The sequence below is a fragment of the Schistocerca piceifrons genome, chromosome 1, assembly GCF_021461385.2.
Source record: "Schistocerca piceifrons isolate TAMUIC-IGC-003096 chromosome 1, iqSchPice1.1, whole genome shotgun sequence".
In the NCBI taxonomy this organism is placed as follows: Eukaryota; Metazoa; Arthropoda; class Insecta; order Orthoptera; family Acrididae; genus Schistocerca; species Schistocerca piceifrons.
In genome coordinates, this window is record NC_060138.1 from 695,619,026 (window position 1) to 695,640,481 (window position 21,456).

The following is a 21,456-nucleotide window of genomic DNA, read 5'->3' on the forward strand; positions in this document are numbered from 1 at the left end:
AAGAACGATGTGTTGAGTTCCGTCTGCTAGGAACTTCTGAATCCAGGCAACTATGACTCGATGCTTGGCAAATTCGTACTTTGTTAGCTAAAAGACTGTTCAACACCGTATCAACACCGCCTCGGTGTCAGAGGATACGGCGAAGATAAATAAGTGGTACACTAAACTCAAATAAGAAGGACAATCCTACAGTAGTATGTAACCATGACTCCAGTGATTGGATGCCGCACCACCTAGCTAATGCAGTTACACAAAGCAAGGGCGATTGTTTATCACAAGAGTTTCCTCTTGTTTATGAATAGCATTATTGGCAAAGGTTGCCATATCGGCAAGGTACATAGTACGAAGTAACTATGCTCTTGTGACAGCGAACAAGACACGCGGTCTAAAGGAAAGAAGAATGGGCAAACAGACGTCCAAATAACGGGAGCCAGTCTGACTGTATGTTTTCGCGGACGAGGTGTTTGTGAGCGGAGCGGCGACCTTGGAGCTGTCTGCGTGGCGAGAAGCCGGCGAAGTGGCACCGCTAGCCGGGTCCGTGCGTTTGGGACCGGAGGCAGGCAGGCGCAGCGACTTGATTAATCGCCTTAGTGCGCTTTCATCGACAGCGCGCTCGAGTGGCATGAATAATACTCTAACTTGTATAAGTTCTTGGTGCAACTTCACCATCAGCTTCACCGCCTCTGTGAGCCTGAGTACATGTTGCACTAATTAACGAATGAGGCAGAACGTTAATAATAGCACCCTATCTCCCAGCTTCACGGGACTACCAATTTTCTTCGTTGCTTATGTTGTTTTGGCAACGGTCGGTTTAGAGACACTTGGAGGCGCGCAGTCCGGAATCGTGCGACTGCTACGGTCGCAGGTTCGAATCCTGCCTCGGGCATGGATGTGTGTGATGTCCTTAGGTTAGTTAGGTTTAAGTAGTTCTAAGTTCTAGGGGACTGATGACCACAGCTGTTAAGTCCCATAGTGCTCCGAGCCATTTTGAACCTTTTTTTTTTTTAGAGACACTTGGAAGTTTGCTCAAGCTGTGAAATGGAAAAAAAGTGCGCATTGGTCACTTCGAAGACGAGCAGGTACCAGTCAAGAGAGCAAAGTGAGATGTTTCGGACTTGACACAGAGATGGCGCTAGCATTAATGAAATGTTTTAATTTCGGTGCAGGATGTGCAGTAACGTAAGTGAAGTACCGACGTGATCTGAGTAAAAGTTCTGCCCATCCTGTTGAGTCTCAATCCAAATTTATGCAGCAAATTGACTCAACCAACCTTTATTGAATTGATTGGCACCATTATTGACTATTTGACTTTTTTTGGACACCTAGAGATTTCTGGAGGCCAGGTATCATACGCGACACTTCAGGCTGCTGGCAAAATGAGTAAACAGTAAATATTATCTTATTTCAGTTTCATTAAAGTAATACAGATCTCCTTACGTGCTGTAAAATGCACAACATTGTTGAATGTTGTCTTATTGCTGTTAAAAATGTTCACAAACATTCTAAAGTGTAAAAATTACAAAAAAATTACGTAACTAATTGAACGAAATAACAAGGAGAAACATTTTGTTAAGTATGATACTTCTTCAAACAGTCTCAGCCTTTTTATGTTAACGCTGTGCCGTTACAACTGTTACTCGCTATATGGTCGAAGTTGGCTAAAGCCAAAGTAAATAAATAAACAATAATCAGTCAGTACTGAGCCGGCCGCGGTAGCCGAGCGGTTCTAGGCACTTCAGTCCGGAACGGCGCGACCGCTATTGCTTGTTGCTTAACTTCAGTACTGTCTTGGTTCAAATGGCTCTGAGCACTATGAGACCTATCATCTGAGGTCATCAGGCCCATAGAACTTAGAATTACTTAAACCTCACTAACCTAAGGACATCACACACATCAATGCCCGAGGCAGTCGCTCGGTTCCAGACTGTAGCGCCTAGAACCGCTTGGCCACCCCAGCCAGCGCTACGGTCGTGGTTTCGAGTACTGCCTCGGGCATGGATGCGTGTGATGTCCTTAGGTTAGTTAGGTTTAAGTAGTTCTAAGTTCTAGAGGACTGATGACCTCAGATGATAGGTCTCATAGTGCTCAGAGCCATTTGAACCAAGACAGTACTGAAGTTAAGCAACAAGCAATAGGAACATGTCACTTATATCGAGCTTGAACAACACAGATCCTTTTATGCTGATGTGATCTTCTTTTCACAGTGACTTTTGGATAGTCCAAGGCACTTAGCATCTTTCGGTTGGCCATGCCAGTTCTAAAATTGATTTTCTCTTGCTTTTTTTCATTCCTTCTCCTTCATAACCTTGGCCATTATCAGTTCCTAAATTTTATACGATGGCGTGTCTTCTTTCATTGTTGTTGGACACTAAATTTTCGGCGATATTCCTCTTGAATAAGTATCGTTTGTTTCCACGCCATTTTTCTTCAATTGTAGTATTTTTGTAATCAATATACGATCTAGCAACGGCGAAATAAAAAAAGAAAATTGCAGTATTTCGATTACCAGCACATTCCAAATGTAGGAAAACGAAGAAATGATATTGCTTTCATGAATCCGTGTTCGGCTGTACGGAAATCACTTGTTAATGATTGCTCCTGACGTATAACCTAGTCGTTCTGTAGAGTGTATCGAATAAGAGACAGTCGACGTTCATAACAGAGAACTTTCCGAACTAACATAACATGAATGTATGTGTCATGTATTACAGAAGGAGTCGATGGAGTCTACGCGACCTTTTGAGTAGTGCTGAAGTGTATGATCGTTTCGATTGTTAAACTGTGTTACCACGATGTTACAGAATTATTTCTTTTGGATGGTTAATCGCGAACGCAAAACATTTAAAGTTGGGAAAGAAAATATGGTTATGAAAAGTGTGTTGCTTCATTTTTAACGTTAATTAAACGAGAAACTGAAGTGAAACCTGACTAACATTTTTCAAGACTAATCATGTAAAGAATGTCCCAAAAATACAGCCGCAGGTTGAAAACCGAGAACGTGGCCAACACGGTTTAGGATGACTGCTGATTCAAAATGTACGAAGTAACTTACCCCTATAAATATATCAGAAACACGAGAAATGGCATGTGCTATTTTTGAAAATTCTGGAAAAAATTGATGCTGATCATAATTTCTCAAAATGTTGGACCGTTTTAGCGGGAATCAATTTTTTTGCAACAATTTGTTATGTTTCATGTCAAAAACGAAATAGCAAAGTAATGTCTGGTGCAAGAGCCCTGCACCAGAACATCCAATGTCGCCCTCGGGTTATAGCCCATGCTTCCTGGGATGAAGATGTATTATTCTTATTAATTATTCACATTAACCGCCTTGGAAAACGCAAGAAATAACTGGAGAATGCTACTCAAGAGTATCAGATGAAATATTATCTGTAAGAGGAGACCTGGATTGCAGGAAGAAAAGTAAAAATCTTTCCTTAGGAAATGGAAACAGTGGAGAATCTTGTATCAGTGCGCTTTATACAGAATGTTATCAAGTGGGACAGCAGAGAGAGAGAGAGAGAGAGAGAGAGAGCAACAATAATGAAGTCTAATAGGTATTTAGTTTTTCAAGTTCTCCTCGTACGAAACTGCGGAATTGTTAGATCGATATTGGTATGACACATGTCTTTTATGCCACGTAATTACCCACAAGCTGGCAGCGTATGCAAAGTGACACATAGCAGCTGAGCTGCGTTTGTGAGAATGGTCCTAGGAGCAAGCCGATATGAATTTACTGTTCACAAAGTAAAAAGAAAAACATTTAACCAGTTTACGAGTCACTCAAGAACTTCAAGTTCTGGACACGTTAATCTCCTACTGATCTCTCACATGACACCAAAGTTCTTTAATCTGTCAGTTAGCTGGAAAGGTACTGGGAAAAACAACTCATCTCATAGTGTAGCACGAACGATCTTACAAGAAGCTGTGAACCACACGTTGCTAACGGGAAAAAAGTGTGCAGTTTCGTATCACTTGAAGTGAAGTTGAGCAGAAAGTGGAAAGATTGGTCAAAGGCTGGTTACAATGCGGAAAGGAAGTGCGGTATTGTCGCTCCCACCTCATGATTTCTGCAGGCGTAGACATTACAGTAATACCATCTAACACCGTCTTTCGCCTCGATAATGCCCTGAATTCGGCGAGAGAGAGAATCCACAAGTTTCTTCAGTTGTGCATGGGGCACCCGTAAAGTTATTACTACATCTGTCAATGACTCTTCATCCAAGAAATACTCAATCCAGTCACAAAATTTGTTTGATACTCCACATGATCGTACTTTTGTTGGTAATACTGTGTTTATCTGACTACCTTGGTCTGTGGCTTTCAGGATCTCATGTGAGAGAAGTGCCAGTAGCTTTCACATGATCGACATTTTTGGCTCTGCATGCCGATTGATTTGGAGGAGATCACTCAGTTGGAGATACATCATTATGTTTGAACTCAGAATATGTTTTAAGATTCAACAATAGATGGATGTCAGGAATATAGGTAGTTTTGTGAATCACTTCTGCTAATCTTCTTATAGACGGGTGTAGCCTGTACTGTCTTGCACCTACTGGACACGGATTCTTGTCGAGTGGTCTAAGGTAGATTATGGTGAGGAGCTAACTCAGCCTCGAATGCGTTATAGAATCTGATAAGGATTTCGTCGGGTCCTGGAGCCTTATTACATTTTAGCAATTTGAGATGTTTCTCAACAGCATTGACACTAATGTCTATACATCTTTACAGTGGTGAGAGAACGAAACTGGGGCAATATTACAGAATTTTAATTTGTGAAGGAACATTTGACGACGGAGTTCAGCGTTTCTGCTTTTACTTTGCAACTCTCACCTCTAATCCCTGTCTTGTTCACAATGTCTGGTGAAATGTAACTGCGGGATGGAAATTTCTATTACTGTAGTAGTCGATATCAATATTTACAAAAGCTCTCGATATTAACTTACATTTGAATTATGCTACACATGTGATCACGTAATTATAATTATTTATTTCAGTCAGCATAAGTTGCAACTAATAAAAGCATTTCTTCTGAGTTACAGTCAAGTGCAAAAAGTATTTTTAACATATGATAATAAAGGTTCGTCATCACATATTTATCTTAAAATAAAGGAAATAATTAAGAACAGCTGGCCGAAGTGGCCGAGCGGTTCTAGGCGCTGCAGTCTGGAACCGCGAGAACGCTACGGTCGCAGCTTCGAATCCTCCCTCGGGCATGGATGTGTGTGATGTCCTTAGGTTAGTTAGGTTTAACTAGTTCTAAGTTCTAGGGGACTAATGACCTCAGAAGTTGAGTCCCATAGTACTCAGAGCCATTTTTTAATTAGGAACAAAGCTTGAACTGATAATCCAAAATACAATTGATATTGCTTTATTTGTCCATTAAATTGGGGAACGTTTGGTAACATCGGGTAGCTAATACTCCAAGATCCTTTGTAGCTTAACTATTTAAGATAGATATTGACAGATGGGGTAAAACTAATCGTTGTTTAATTGGGTGCAAATATTATTCCTTAAAACAAACAGCTTCAGTACTTCTTTAATTAGAGGTTATTTTATAGAAAACGTCGACTCACCTAGTGTCATCCCACTAGTGGAGTAAGAACAGGTAGACATACTATTTTATGGGAATACAGAAAAATCAAGGTTTTGAGTGGAAAAGCAGCAGAAATGTGTACTGAAATACAATTTAAGTAACAATATTATTCATAAAATTTACATGTAATGTAACAATCCTCGTAACTGCTCCACTGCAGCCTTTATCGGCCCAGCAAAGACATTTTCCTTAACTGAAAGCAACCAGTCCATTCCAGCCAGTTTTCGGATATCTTTCGAAGTTAGAGCTAAGAGCTTTAATGTGTGAGCGACTAATTCTTTTTTCTTGTTGTTCTGAAAACACAAGTTGGGCATGGCTCTAGTCGTCCTTTGCTGTCACTTCCTTGAAGGTTATAAAGGTTAGTTATCCTAGCCTTTTTTTAAAAAAAATCTTCTAAGATACTTTGTCAAACATTGAAGGTTCTTGCAGCTTTCAGTTAACCCTCCTACTCGACAACACTTCTTTCATTGCCGTTTCCACGATTTCTTGGATCCATGATTGTCCATTTGGCTACTTCTGGTAAATTATCAGCAGATAGTGTTTTATAAGTGTAATGCCTATGAAATAATCACAGCTTAAAAACAGAAGAACATTAGTCAGTTGACACCGTAAAATAAAGTTTCCTTCACAGACGCGGTGAACTGAACACCAACAGCACGCTAATATGGTCACCTTCCTTCTTAATTAGTGTAGTTTAATTCTGTTTCTCTCAACCAGAGGGCATATGTAGTGAAGTCAGGAACATGGTAACCGCTTTCAGCACAGTACTCGGTCTTACCCCACTTTCCCTTAAGTAACGTATAATAACTGATCCAGAAATTGTTGAAATTTTATTAAAGATTTCTCACATTAATATTTATTATTTTATGACTGTAATAGTGTAGTTAGTTTCATTAGAAACATTTTATTTCAGGAAATACGATAACATTATGGTACGTACAAAGTATGTATTGTCTAAAATTTCTAAGCAGATGAAAGTATTTGTATTGGCCTTGACATATCTCAATTTATTGAAGCCTTCTTTTCACCAATTTTAAAAGAAGTTTTTTCTCGTAATAGAGAAGCACACTAGATTTCATGCATTGTCGTTTGTACCAGATTCTCGCCAACTATTAAATGTTTGGTCTGCGTTAATATACATGACTGCTCCATGTACAAATTCATGATCAATTTTGTCTTCCATTTAAAGAAAATAAATGTAGCTTTATATATTTAGGGCGGAATTTATCTGTTAAACAGTCATAGTCATCAGAATCCTTTCCCATAATCGTTTTTGGAGGGGAATACATTTGCTTTTGAAGCTGTTCTCTTTGCTGCCCCTTCTACCAGTACTGAACAGCCAATCTGTTGTTAATGAATGACTAAAAAGGCAAACATATGTGTTTCAGCCATATAACTAACCTGACCATAGACAACAGGCAGAATGTAAGCGGGAACAATGAGTAAAACATCTTTTTTTTCTATTTCTTCCCAATGATAATTCAGTAGTGCGCGGATGGTGAATATTTTTACCCAAAACGTTCTGCTTCACCTGATGTTTAACTTAATTGGATGCTCATTGGAATGGAATATTACACTGTATATTAACTTTGATACCACTCTTAACCTTCGCATATGACCAGAATTTCTAGCGGTTGTGATATTACACTGCGGTAGCTGTTGAAGGCTTCACGCATTTCTCTCTTGACAGCGAAACGAACTTTTTCGAGCATCTCCTTATTTATAGCCCCATGTTTCTTTGCACCTATTATGTAGTAGTCTCTATTTCTTGAAATATTTCTTTACAGTGACAGTATACCGTGGAAGACACCTCCCATCATGAACTGTTCCACTAGGCACATATCTATCAAATGCATGGCCAACTATTCTTCTAAATCTCAGGTGGAGTTCTTCTACATACTTCTCGCCAGAGCTTAGTGTTTCGAGTTCTTTATTGAGATACAACACTAATGCTTCTTTATCTAGTTTGCTGACGATATAAATCAAGGCACTCGTTTTATTTGCCCGATCTTAATCGTCGTTGTTACAGCTTCCTCTTAATCACAGATATCACTTTCAGTGCGTTCATGTTCAAAGAGATCAGGTATATTTGTTGACAGTAGATCTAATATGTTTCTATTAAAACTGTGGTTCCGAAACATTTGTTATAGGAAGTTCTGAGACAACACATTTAAGAATAGTTCACAAGATGTCACGTACATAAGTTTCAGCTTTGTTGATTAATAGATCCTAACCCTTTTGCCCCCCATGAACCATAGACCTTGCCGTTGGTGGGGAGGCTTGCGTGCCTCAGCGACACAGATAGCCGTACCGTAGGTGCAACCACAACGGAGGGGTATCTGTTGAGAGGCCAGACAAACGTATGGTTCCTGAAGAGGGCCAGCAGCCTTTTCAGTAGTTGCAGGGGCAACAGTCTGGATAATTGATTGATCTGGCCTTGTAACATTAACCAAAACCGCCTTGCTGTGCTGGGACTGCGAACGGCTGAAAGCGAGGGGAAACTACCGCCGTAATTTTTCCCGAGGGCATGCAGCTTTACTGTATGGATAAATGATGATGGCGTCCTCTTGGGTAAAATATTCCGGAGGTAAAATAGTCCCCCATTCGGATCTCCGGGCGGGGACTACTCAGTAGGACGTCGTTATCAGGAGAGAGAAAACTGGCGTTTTACGGATCGGAGCGTGGAATGTCAGATCCCTTAATCGGGCAGGTAGGTTAGAAAATTTAAAAAGGGAAAAGGATAGGTTAAAGTTAGATATAGTGGGAATTAGTGAAGTTCGGTGGCACGACGAACAAGACTTTTGGTCAGGCGAATACAGGATCATAAATACAAAATCAAATAGGGGTAATGCAGGAGTAGGTTTAATAATGAATAAAAAAAAATAAGAGTTCGGGTAAGCTACTACAAACAACATAGTGAACGCATTTTCGTGGCCATGATAGACACGAAGCCCACGCCTACAACAGTAGTATAAGTTTATATGCTAACTACCTGTGCAGATGACGAAGAAATTGATGAAATGTATGATGAAATAAAAGAAATTATTCAGGCAGTGAAGGGAGATGAAAATTTAATAGTCATGGGTGATTGGAATTCGAGAGTAGGAAAAGGGAGAGAAGGAAACATAGTAGGTGAATATGGCTTGCAGCTAAGAAATGAAAGAGGAAGCCGCCTGGTAGAATTTTGCACAGAGCATAACTTAATCATAGCTAACACTTTGTTCAAGAATCATGAAAGAAACTTGTATACATGGAAGACCTCTGGAGATACTAGACGATATCAGATAGAATATATAATGGTAAGACAGAGATTTAGGAACCAGGTTTTAAATTGTAAGACATTTCCAAGGGCAGATGTGAACTCTGACCACAATCTATTGGTTATGAACTGTAGATTAAAACTGAAGAAACTGCAAAAAGGTGGGAATTTGAGGAGATAGGACCTGGATAAACTGAAAGAACCAGAGGTTGTAGAGAGTTTCAGGAAGAGCATAAAGGAACAATTGACAAGAATGGGGGAAAGAAATACAGTAGAAGAAGAATGGATAGCTTTGAGGGATGAAGTGGTGAAGGCAGCAGAGGATCAAGTAGGTAAAAAGACGAGGGCTAGTAGAAATACTTGGGTGACAGAAGAACTACTGAATTTAATTGATGAAAGGAGAAAGTATAAAAACGCACTAAACGAAGCAGGCAAAAAGGAATACAAACGTCTCAAAAATGAGATCGACAGGAAGTGCAAAATGGCTAAGCAGGCATGGCTAGAGGACAAATGTAAGGACGTAGAGGTTTACCTCACTAGGGGTAAGATAGATACTGCCTACAGGAATATTAGAGAGACCTTTGGAGAAAAGAGAACCACTTGTATGAATATCAAGAGCTCAGATGGATACCGAGTTCTAAGCAAAGAAGGGAAAGCAGAAAGATGGAAGGAGTATATAGAGGGACTATACAAGGGCGATGTTCTTGAGGACAATATTATTGAAATGGAAGAGGATGTAGATGAAGATGAAATGGGAGATATGATACTGCGTGAAGAATTTGATAGAGCACTGAAAGACCTAAGTCGAAACAAGGCCCCGGGGGTAGACAACATTCCATTAGAACTACTGACGGCCTTGGGAGAGCCAGTCATGACAAAACTCTACCATCTGGTGAGCAAGATGTATGAGACAGGCGAAATACCCTCAGACTTCAAGAAGAATATAATAATTCCAGTCCCAAAGAAAGCAGGTGTTGACAGACGTGAAAATTACCGAACTGTTAATTTAATAAGTAACGGCTGCAAAATACTAACGCGAATTCTGTACAGACGAATGGAAAAACTGGTAGAAGCCGACCTCGGGGAAGATCAGCTTGGACTCCGTAGAAATATGGGAACACGTGAGGCAATACTGTCCCTACGAGTTATCTTAGAAGCTAGACTAAGAAAAGGCAAACCTACGTTTCTAGCATTTGTAGACTTGGAGAAAGCTTTTGACAATGTTGACTGGAATAATCTCTTTCAAATTCTGAAGGTGGCAGGGGGAAAATACAGGGAGCGAAGGGCTATTTACAATTTGGACAGAAACCAGATGGCAGTTATAAGAGTCGAGGCACATGAAAGGGAAGCAGTGGTTGGGAAGGGAGTGAGACAGGGTTGTAAGCTATCCCCAATGTTATTCAATCTGTATATTGAGCAAGCAGTAAAGGAAACAAAAGAAAAATTCGGAGTAGGTATTAAAATCCATGGAGAAGAAATAAAAACTTTAAGGTTCGCCGATGAGATTGTAATTCTGTCAGAGACAGCAAAGGACTTGGAAGAGCAGTTGAACGGAATGGACAGTGTCTTGAAGGGAGGATATAAGATGAACATCAACAAAAGCAAAACGAGAATAGTGGAATGTAGTCGAATTAAGTCGGGCGATGCTGAGGAAATTAGATTATGAAATGAGACACTTAAAGTAGTAAAGGAGTTTTGCCATTGGGGGAGCAAAGTAACTGATGATGGTCGAAGTAGAGAGGATATAAAATGTAGACTGGCAACGGCAAGGAAAGCGTTTCTGAAGAAGAGAAATTTGTTCACATCGAGTATTGATTTAAGTGTCAGGAAGTCGTTTCTGACAGTATTTGTATGGACTCTAGCCACGTATGGAAGTGAAACATGGACGATAAATAGTTTGTACAAGAAGAGAATAGAAGCCTTTGAAATGTGGTGCTACAGAAGAATGCTGAAGATTAGATGGGTAGATTACGTAACTAATGCGGAAGTATTGAATAGGATTGGGGAGAAGAGGAGTTGTGGCACAACTTGACAAGAAGAAGGGACCGGTTGGTAGAACATGTTCTGAGGCGTCAAGGGATCACCAATTTAGTATTGGAGGGCAGCGTGGAGGGTAAAAATCTTAGAGGGAGACCAAGAGATGAATACACTAAACAGATTCAGAAGGATGTAGACTGCAGTACGTATTGGGAGATGAAGAAGCTTGCACAGGATAGAGTAGCGTGGAGAGCTGCATCGAACCAGTCTCAAGACTGAAGACCACAACAACAACAACCCTTTTGCATTTGCTTCCTCTTGACTCAAGACACAGTAGGTTTCCCAGTGAGTGAAGTGAACTGACAGTCAAGCGCAAGAGTATTGATTGTTCCAGTTCTTCTTATAGAGAGTTTAGGATCCACAGGAGAGGATAATAGTTGAGGAATCCGAAGAATCTCTGTTATACAATTCTTGGAAGCCTCATATCCACTCCCAGCAGCTTTCAGTTGTTTGAAAAGTCAGGGAGATTTCCAATCTGGCTATGAACCACTCATGCTGCGTTCGTGAACAGCTTTCGCAGTGGCGCTGCGTTGTTGTTGGCGCATTTTTTTGCAGAACATTAAAGAAATAATACTGATTCTCGTTTAATTGCTGGTTCTGTTGAGCTAAAAGTATTACTGATTTCCTTTAAGAACTGGAGTATTTAGTATGCAAGAAGAGGTTTCTATTAGGGCAACAGAAAAACCTGCAATAAATTTTACTGATTTCCTGGAGCTTTTTGGGTGTTACGGGTGCTAACAGACTCGAAAATAATGTGGGATGGATAGCCACTCTAAATAATTTATTCACGAAATTAAATAATCAAAGTTCCCGTCCAAAAACGATGATGGGAAAGGATTCTGGTGACTATGACTGTTTAACAGATAAATTCCGTCCTAAAAATATAAAGCTACATTTATTTTCTTTACATGGAAGTCAAAATTGATCATGAATTTGTACAAGGAGCAATCATGTATATTAAAGTAAATCAGACATTTAATAGTTGGCGAGAACCTGGTACAAACGACAATGCACGAAATGTAGTGTGCTTTTCTACTACGAGAAAGAGGAGTAAAGAGAACAGCTGAAATGTATAACATCGATAAACAAGTGGATTACAGGATGAAGTCCCATTTTATCTGCCTCGGGCATGGATGTGTGTGATGTCCTTAGGTTAGTTAGCTTTAAGTAGTTCTAAGTTCTAGGGGACTGATGACCTTAGAAGTTAAGTCCCATAGTGCTCAGAGACATTTTGAACCCATGGTTCTACGGATGCAATCGCATAGAAACGTCCATTAGAATTCTGGGCGGCTGAAAAACCGGCTGAAACCGTGGAGGTCGGAGCTGCATGTATTACAGACAGTAGGGCGCAAGGCGGTAGGCTGATGGCGGCTGCTACTGGTGTTCGCCCGCTGCATGGAGATGGGCTCCGCCTTGAGGGGAAAAAAACAAAACAAAACAAGGTCTTGTCTGGATACCCGAACAAGTGACACTGCGGATGAAATTACTCTGCCGCAAGGGCGGCAAAGTACGCGACTGACTCCTACCACAGTCAGGAACCAACTCCCTCAAATTCTCTTCCGCCCCACGACCAGAGGGCGACAGTTCCTATGTGCCAGAACATGGACAATCGTCGCTGATTAACAAAGCTCTCTCCAAATTATGCCCTTACAATCAGATCTCCTAGGCTCCTACTATCGTATTTCGTCAACTCACGCTCCAGTACCATTCCCTTATTCCCATCAATTCCTGACGGTGATTGCAAACGTGTGCTGATGTAACTCGAGCAGCCTGTTATATCCTCCGCCAGGACTTTGCGCGGGAAGCTTTCTGGAGACGGGCGCCAACGGAATATATTAACTGGGCTGATGATACATGTGGCGCCGTTGTGTCTGTTATCCCCTGGGGCCCGGTGGCCATTTCTCTGAAACGCCCCAAACAATGGCACAGCCGGGGCGCAGAGCTGACTCGTTGCCTGCGGAAAACTTTCACGAGGAAACTGCCCCCAGAAGTTACAAAAATAGCGAGCGTCCGTTGGTCTGACCCCCGAAACCTGACGTCGAAAGAGAGAGCCACCAGCCACGGGTCAGGACTCTGTCCACCCACTGACCGGATGTTCCCCCCGCGTTCTGACCGTTCGCTGCCATTATGAGCAGTTGGCCTCCTCATAGCCCAAAAGTTCTCGCTCGCCCCGTACGTGAAACGGTCAGAATTATGATATGCCCGCAGCCTGCTGCCGATTACTTACATGTCGATACATAACATCCGATTTCCTACTTTGCATGATAGTGTAATACGGTAGCAAAATAACATTAATTTGCATGTAAGCAAATTCAGCTTTTAGAAATGCTTCATTAGCTGCTGTTATATCCACCCCCGGTAGCTGAGTGGTCTGCGGGACAGAATGTCAATCCCAAGGGCCCGGGTTCGATTCCCGGCTGGGTCGGAGATTTTCTCCGCTCACGGACTGTGTTGTGTTGTCCTAATCATCATCGTTTCATCCCCATCGACGCGCAAGTCGCCGAAGTTGCGTCAAATCGAAAGACTTGCAACCGGCGAACGGTCTATCCAACGGGAGGCTCTAGTTACACGACATTTACATGTTTTTAGCTGGTTTTATGGCCGTTAACTAGTGTATGAGGAGGTCAGGGGGCTTGCCATTTTGGCACGTGTGACTTAATATACTGAAAAAAGTGCCATAGGCAGAGAAAGACAGTGGACTAGCTCTGGCTTTTCACATATAAGAACGCCAAAGTTGGCCGAAAGCGACTTGCGTGAATCACACCAAACGCGAATTGGACGTACCTCTGGAACCATCCCCTTGTGAACGCGAGGCTGTGACTTAAAGGCTGCGCCACAGCGCTCGCTCAGTGGTTTCTGAATTAAGCCGAGTGCAAATGAAATTGTGTCGACTTAATGTGTTTTCTGACAGCGGGGCCGTATAACCCTCGCGGTGAGCTGTTTCATGCCTGCCGCCGACGTCGGCAGGCGTACAAAGCGTCGTCGTAATGAGTTAATTGGTGGAGGGCTGCGGTGGAGGCGGGAAGGCGCGGGGGGGGGGGGGGGTGAGAACACGGCAGAGCCCCACACAGGGGGCCACCGAGCCGGTGCACCTGTGCCGCTCCCACGCGCGAGGGATGCATACAGGTAGCCCCAGAGTTTCCTTATTAGAGCCACCGCAGACACGGAGATTCAATTAGGGCCTCATTTCACTGTGCCGGTGGTGGAAAGAGGTTGTGCTCGCGTAGTCTGCCGCAGCAGGTACTGAAAATGCAACTCTCTCTGTAGCTCACTTCGAGAGACGGCATTAGGTGTATCTGTGAGGCACAAAAATGTTTTTCCCATCCTTCTAAAATACCTCAGTGACTTCCTTCTGTTAAAAATAGCAGTTACTTAGTTACGTGTTCCATAGATCATCTGAACTATCCATTTACCGAAATAACATGGAACGAGTCATTTTAGAAGATATGTATGCATGATTAGCGTTAATGGTAATGAACACATTATTACTTCAATAAAAGTCTTCTGGGCTGTTATCCGCATTGTCAATACATAAAATTGTCTGAAATTTCGTCCACTATTGCAAGTGACCTTCCTCAGGGCTCTGTGCTGAGCTGACTGCTGAGTGAGAGAGACTTTAGATATCGTATAGTAGCGGAGGAAGCTGTTTATGTAATTTGATAGGGTACTTGTGGATAGGAGGAGAGATGTTATGCGTTCTTTATTGGTCTTTATATTATTCCTTGTCATTGGTGGATAAAGAGACGCTTGGTTGTCATTGGTGGAAACAGGCCTAACACGCCTCCTCCTATTCTCAAGTACCCTATCGAATTACGTAAACAGCTTCCTCCGCTATTATACGAGATCTAAAGTCTCTCTCATTCAGCAGTCAGCTCAGTACAAAGCCCTGAGGAAGGCCACTTGCAATAGTGGCCGAAACGTTTGACAGTTTTATATATTGTCAATGCGGTCAACAGCCGAGAAGAATTTTATTGATTGCGGCAACGGCCGCGGAAGTCTACGCTCACATTATTATTTCTACGCCTACTCATGCAACAACACTTAACACTTTTCTTTTATCGGTTATCAGTTTTTAAGTTCAAATGGTTCAAATGGCTCTGAGCACTATGGGACTTAACATCTGTAGTCATCAGTCCCCTAGAACTTAGAACTACTTAAACCTAACTAACCTAAGGACATCACACACATCCATGCCCGAGGCAGGATTCGAACCTGCAACCGTAGCAGTCGCGCGGTTCCGGACTGCGCGCCTACAACCGCTAGACCACCGCGGCCGGCTGTTTTTAAGTGGAAATTTGTCAATGGAGTAGTAGGGGTTGCCCAGGAGAAATGATGTTAAACTAGGATTAAAACTTGCTTCGCTAGTTGTCAGACATTTCATTTTTTTGGGCAAATGAACAAAACTTTTGTTGCTGCATATTGAACTCTCTTATGAGCCACTGACAGCTTTAACAATGGGTAAGGAAGGTCATTTCCCTTCTAATGTTGTAGGTATGGACATCACTGTTCTTCTCGAATTGTGATGGGTTATTATGACGAAACTCATTACCAAATATATATATTGTGAAGGGCAGTTAAAATGCCTAGCTCCTTGAACAAGTACCTATATGACGCCCGTAGGAGTGCACCCCATATTATTGTTACTGCCCGCTTTTGTGGAGTCAGTACTTTCTTTCTAAATGATGAATTACCCCAGAAAATTATCCCGTAAGATATTATTGAGTGAAAATGTGCAAAACACGTCAGGAAGCCGAGACGTTTGTTCCCAAGATTAACAATTACTAGAAGAACAAACGTACCTGAACTTAATTATTTGAGCAGTTCGGTATTATGCTTTTCCCAGTCTTGTCAGTATTCATCATCAGCTGTCCCTTAACAGTCTTTCGGCACTACGGGTGTTTTCTGATGAACTTGTAAGCTTCTAGAGGTGCTTGTACGAAAAATTTCGAAATGAATGTTTCATTACGTATACATCGGATTTCTGGTGACCGACGGAAATAGAAAGTGTTACATCAAGAAGACATAGTCAGAACGCTTATCGCCATCTGCAGGTCTTAGAGAAAGGCGAAATAATTGGCGCGAGGGATATGGAAGCCACATACCAACATACTGCACTGACAGCGGTTAGCTAGCGCGGTGCCTGTAGAACGAGTGATGACGAGATGGGCTCAGGACAACGGTGTGGCAGGAAGAATAGGCCTGGGTCCTTCCATAAGGACTGCTCTACAAGGAGATCCTAGGGTGATGTCCTTGTTCTGACGAAAAGACAGCTGGCAACAGCTGAAATTCCGGCAGAGGTTATATCCATTCGCAGCCAGATACTTCCGTGACACGACTAATGAAAGAGTGTATTCGTGTCTTAGGAAACACATCCTAATTTTAATGAGGGACATCATTTTCGCCTTCTGTGATGATCCGTGGCAGTCGTTGCTTCGACACTGTCTTGAGCGCCAACCAGACTGGCGACGATTTCGTTATGCAGTGTCAACTGCCAGCGGCTGGTGGTACTTATGCGTGGGGTTCTTTAGTTTGGTTAGTTGTGTGAGGAAACTATTTCGCCCGTAACTATGGTTGTACTCCATTTACTTACTATGCTTGTTATTATACACAACACAGGGACATAGGCTGCACTCGCTACGTCCAGCACGGCGTATTAGAACGAACTGTTTCTTTGTTTGCATGAGCGCGGGGTTGGAAAAAGTAGGGATACACCAAAAACATGACAAATTACCACACCTAATATGGTGCTGGAAGCCCGTTGGAATTCAAAACAGATTCCAACCGTGTCTGAATGGATAAATACAGGCCTTGTATGGTTTTGAAGGGAATCTTATATCATTCGTCCCGCAAAACAAAGTTCTGGTAACGATGATGGGGTGGATAGCAATCACACCTTCTCTGCAAAGGAGACCACAAACCCAGTAATATTGAGATCTGGTGATGTGGCAGGGAAGATGCGGCGATTCATCTTCGTGCTCACAGAAACAGTCCTGGACGAAGCGAGGTGTGTAAACAGGGGCCCTATCGTCTTGGTTCACAGAATCACCATTGGGGAACAAACACTGAACCGCACGACGGAGCTGAGCAGCCAAGATCGTCACATAATCCTTGATTGTAATGCGACCTAGCAGTGCATCTATGGGACCCATGAAATACCACGATACGGCTGCGCAAATCATGACCGAACCCCCCGCAATGTTTCATTCTTGGGGGATAAACGCGGCCAGAAGCCGGACAGAGTGTGGAACGAGACTCATCCTACCAAATGACTTTCTTCCATTCCTTCATAATCCAGATTTTACGGCGGCCCCACCACTCTTTTCCATCGCGGTCATTTGTATAACTGCTTAGTGGTTTTGGTATTTCAGCTCCCCAGGTGCTGACAGAGTTCGCGAGTGCTGCACTAAGTTCTGTAGCTACTTTTGTAGATTTCGTCCTCTTATTTTTCGCCGCCATCCTCTTCAGTGACCGTCTGTCTCGATTATTCAACACAGACTTTTCTCCGCGTTGTGACTTGGCGGAAGATTTTTTTTCTGCTTTCCCCACAGGCGATATGAATCTTCGATAGGGTTGGGTTGTTTGGGGGAGAAGACCTCAGAGCGAGGTCATCGGTCTCATCGGATTAGGGAAGGACGGGGAAGGAAGTCGGTCGTGCCCTTTCAAAGGAACCATCCAGGCATTTGCCTGGAGCGATTTAGGGAAGTCACTGAAAACCTAAATCAGGATAGCCAGACGCGGTGTTCGATAGGGTGCCTCTTGAAACACCAAACACTTCGGTTCGGTTGGTTACAGAAGCACTCACCGTAGGAGCATCAACATTATGCCCACGTTTGAATTCACTAAACTCCTACATAAGGCACTCACGACTACGCAGAAGACTGATTTGACCACGACTGGCAATTGTAACATAATGAGGACGTTGCACAAGTGCTCTTCGTGGTCAAATACAACAGCGCAACTCTCAGGATTGCATTTATGTTGAAGCATGTGTTTCTCGCGGTGTTCCCATATTTCTGTACAAGCCCTGTACATAAAAGCTGTACAAGCACAAGTTCATCTAAGTACTTAAATGTAGACTATATGTTTTGATTTACACTTTCTTTTTTTTGCTATTCAGGAGCTCTGCAGGTACAAGAGATCTTCATTCGGACGATGTGAATGTAGCAATCATATGACGTGGTCCGTCTCATCGAAGGACTAGAATTTTTGGAAAAAACGAAAAAAAACAAAGAAACTTGAAGAGTTCTCAGCTATCTGGATTTACAACAGATTTGTGCCTGAAACAAACTATGGATTCTATTTTACTTATGATCGGCATTGTATTTCTGCCGTCTGTTTGCTCCTCCAACTTCCCTTTCCTCTCGCCTCCCGTCCCCATCCCTTTTCACTTAGAACTCCGTCTTCAGGCCACAAGTGGCCCCTCAGGACTATCCGAGGGCCGTGTCATCCTCAGTTGAGGATGCAGATAGGAGGGGCATGTTGGTTTTCATTGACAGGAGCCGCTACTATTCGGTCGAGTAGCTCCTCAATTGGCATCACGAGGCTGAGTGCTCCCCGAAAAATGGCAACAGCGCATGGCGGCCTGGATGGTCACCCATCCAAGTGCCGGCCACGCCCGGCAGCGCTTAATTTCGGTGATCTCACGGGAACCGGTGTATCCACTGCGGCAAGGCCGTTGTTCCCTTTTTACTTACCTTATTGATATTCCATGCGGAAGACACTTGTAAAGGGAGGAGGGAGAAAGTGGGCTGGCGGCAGACATTTCTGCTCTTCCGCCAAATGGTGTTAAAAACATGTTAAAAACAGTTAGAATGATTAAAATACAGTAAGAAGTTTTCTTTATGTAAAAAGTGTTTATTTGAAATAAAAAGAGCCTCGTAAGGGAAAATGACTTCTTTCAAGAAATGCCCCAGAGATGCCCCACGCGAAAGTACAAGACTTGGTTCCCCTTTCATGCCCTTTTAATTTGTAATGACGACACGTTGTACGGTCAGGGAGTTTGCAGCCATGTACTAGGAGACCTGACAGTATGGCAGAGAGAAGTCCAGTTAGGAACATTTGGGAGATGATTTCCAAGTCCAGCGTTTGTCTTACAACTGAGAGAAATCTCCAGACCGGGGGATGAGAACTATTTGTAATTTAATTCTGGATCGTATGTCTGAGGCAAAACAAATACTCCCTTGTGTAAGTGAAAGTGTATTTCTTTACGCCGTATATTATACATAAAATCGATGACTTGTTCGATATTTGCAGAGTATCGATGTTGAGCACGATTTCACGTCTCTGCTTCTCCATCGATAGAAAAGCAGCAGAGCACTTGCCGCTACGAGACGGGGCCGCCACCTGACGGGAGAGCCGGGAACAACGAGCTGCGTGATGGTGTACGTTGTAAAATGTCACTTTAATTGCTAACTGGTAGCATTGGGCCCCATTTAGTGTTTTATAAGTCCTGAAACGTACTTCAAAGAACTGTTTACACTCTGCTACGATGTAACGTCGCGGGGCTGCAGATCGTTAAAAGTATCATTGATTAAATCGTAAGTAAATGGACTGAATCAGGATACAGAAACTGGACATCGAACATGTACACGACGCAGATTACCAGGCGGTTTCGGTGTGAAGCAGAAGCATCCCCCGTTTGGGGGGAACCGGGCGCACGCTTGATTTTGTCGGTGTGACGCGGGCACTAAATCCACTGCGACATTAGCCTCGTGCTGCGAGAGGGTGCTGGGTGGCGTTTACCACCGCTCGCGTACAACGAGGCAGCCGCTATAAACGCGGGCAAGTGCTGCACGGGCAGCTCTGTTTCAGGAGCCTCGCATGCGAGAGGATTCAGCGCTGCGAAACAGACCGAGCTAGGTGCTGTTGTGACAAACCGAACTGCTGATTTACGATTCGGCAGTTTCTCTGAATAGTTTCAGGCGAACGATAGATGGTACTCTTTAAGAGACCACGGAAAATTTTCTCCACAATTATTGTCACACTAGTGTTTGTTGAAGTCTCATCTTCTTAGCTTTTACGTTGAAACGGAGTAGAGTTTCGGCGTTGCAGTACTGCCAACAACTGAGAGCATTACTTACATAAGAAATTCCTCCGCACTGCCGCGCAGGAAAGTGTAACGTGCTAGGGATGTGTGTGTACCCTGAAGGGCCAAAGAAATTGATATAGGCATGCGTATTCAAATAGAAAGATATGTAAACAGGCCGAAGACCGCGCTGCCGTCGGCAACACCTATATAAGACAACAAGTGCCTGGAATAGTTATTAGATCGATTACTGCAGCTACCTTGGCACGTTATATCAAGATTTAAGTGAGTTTGAACGTGGTGTTATAGTCGGCGAACGAGCGATGGGACACAGCATCTCCGAGATAAAGATGATTTTCCCATACGACCATTTCACGAGCATGCCTCGAATATTGGATCCGGTATAACATCAAATCTCCGACATCATTGCGGCCGGAAAGACATCCTGTAAGAACAGGACCAACGACGACTTCTGTTTTTATTTGACAGTAAAAAGTTTTTTCTCTCTCGAGGCTCCTTTTTCCATTATCTACTGTCCTATAGTCCAACCCCACAAACGATCGCAGGTATACAGGTGGCACAACTCCATGAAAAACAGCACAGGGTTCTTCAGAAGTGCCTGGTGTTTCACACGACTGCTCCTCTAGGACTGCAAGAGATACACAAATATGACGCAGATCAGTGAATAGAACATCTCACTAAGTTTCGATCAGTAATACGCACAGTGGTGTAGTTGCACTAGGGGGGCAGGCCTGTCAGAACATGTAGACGGATCATCCATTCAGTTTATCACATCGAATTAGTTGGTACCTGCAGACAGGCAATCCAATCAACAGATTTCTAAAGTGGAGAGCTGTTGTTGTGCTTTCCCAGGCAGCAGCAACTGCAACTCTGATGAGTTGCACAACATATTCGCGCTTGTCACACCACACATGGTGCCGATACCGACTACCTGTAATGTGAGTTGGAAAGTTGGGGAGACGCTTTATCCACCAGTGCATGTCTATTTTCTGCATCTAAAGCACTTCTTATGCAGTCCTCTTATGAAACCCCGTTCCGGAAGTATCCTCGATTACATGTAGATCGATTAGCAAAGACCAACACAACGGAAGGGTGTCCCTACGTAGCTCAACTCAGGCATCTTCTACTTTGTGCAGACTTTCTATGCCAGTCGATAGTGTACTCATGTGTAGCACGATACCTTAAAGAATCAGATAGCTGTAGGCAGTGCTCAAGAGGGGATTAACAATGTAATTTTGATTTCTTTGTTTTGTTGCCGTAATTACCTTATAACCTCCTCCTTCCTAATCGGCCTACTGGATTGTGATATAAATGACCGTGATCGCATAAGCCTAATGAAATTTTACAGTGAGTGAGGTATCGTTACCGAAGGAAAATAACTCCGGTTAGTTGGAGAAAAGGTGTACAGCAGACTCTTCTGAAGGAAGAATCTATTGTAAACTTAAGCTAAATACTGAAGATAATTTTGAAATGGGTGGAATATAGTGTAATCGCTCACGAACCACACTGGCGGAAAAG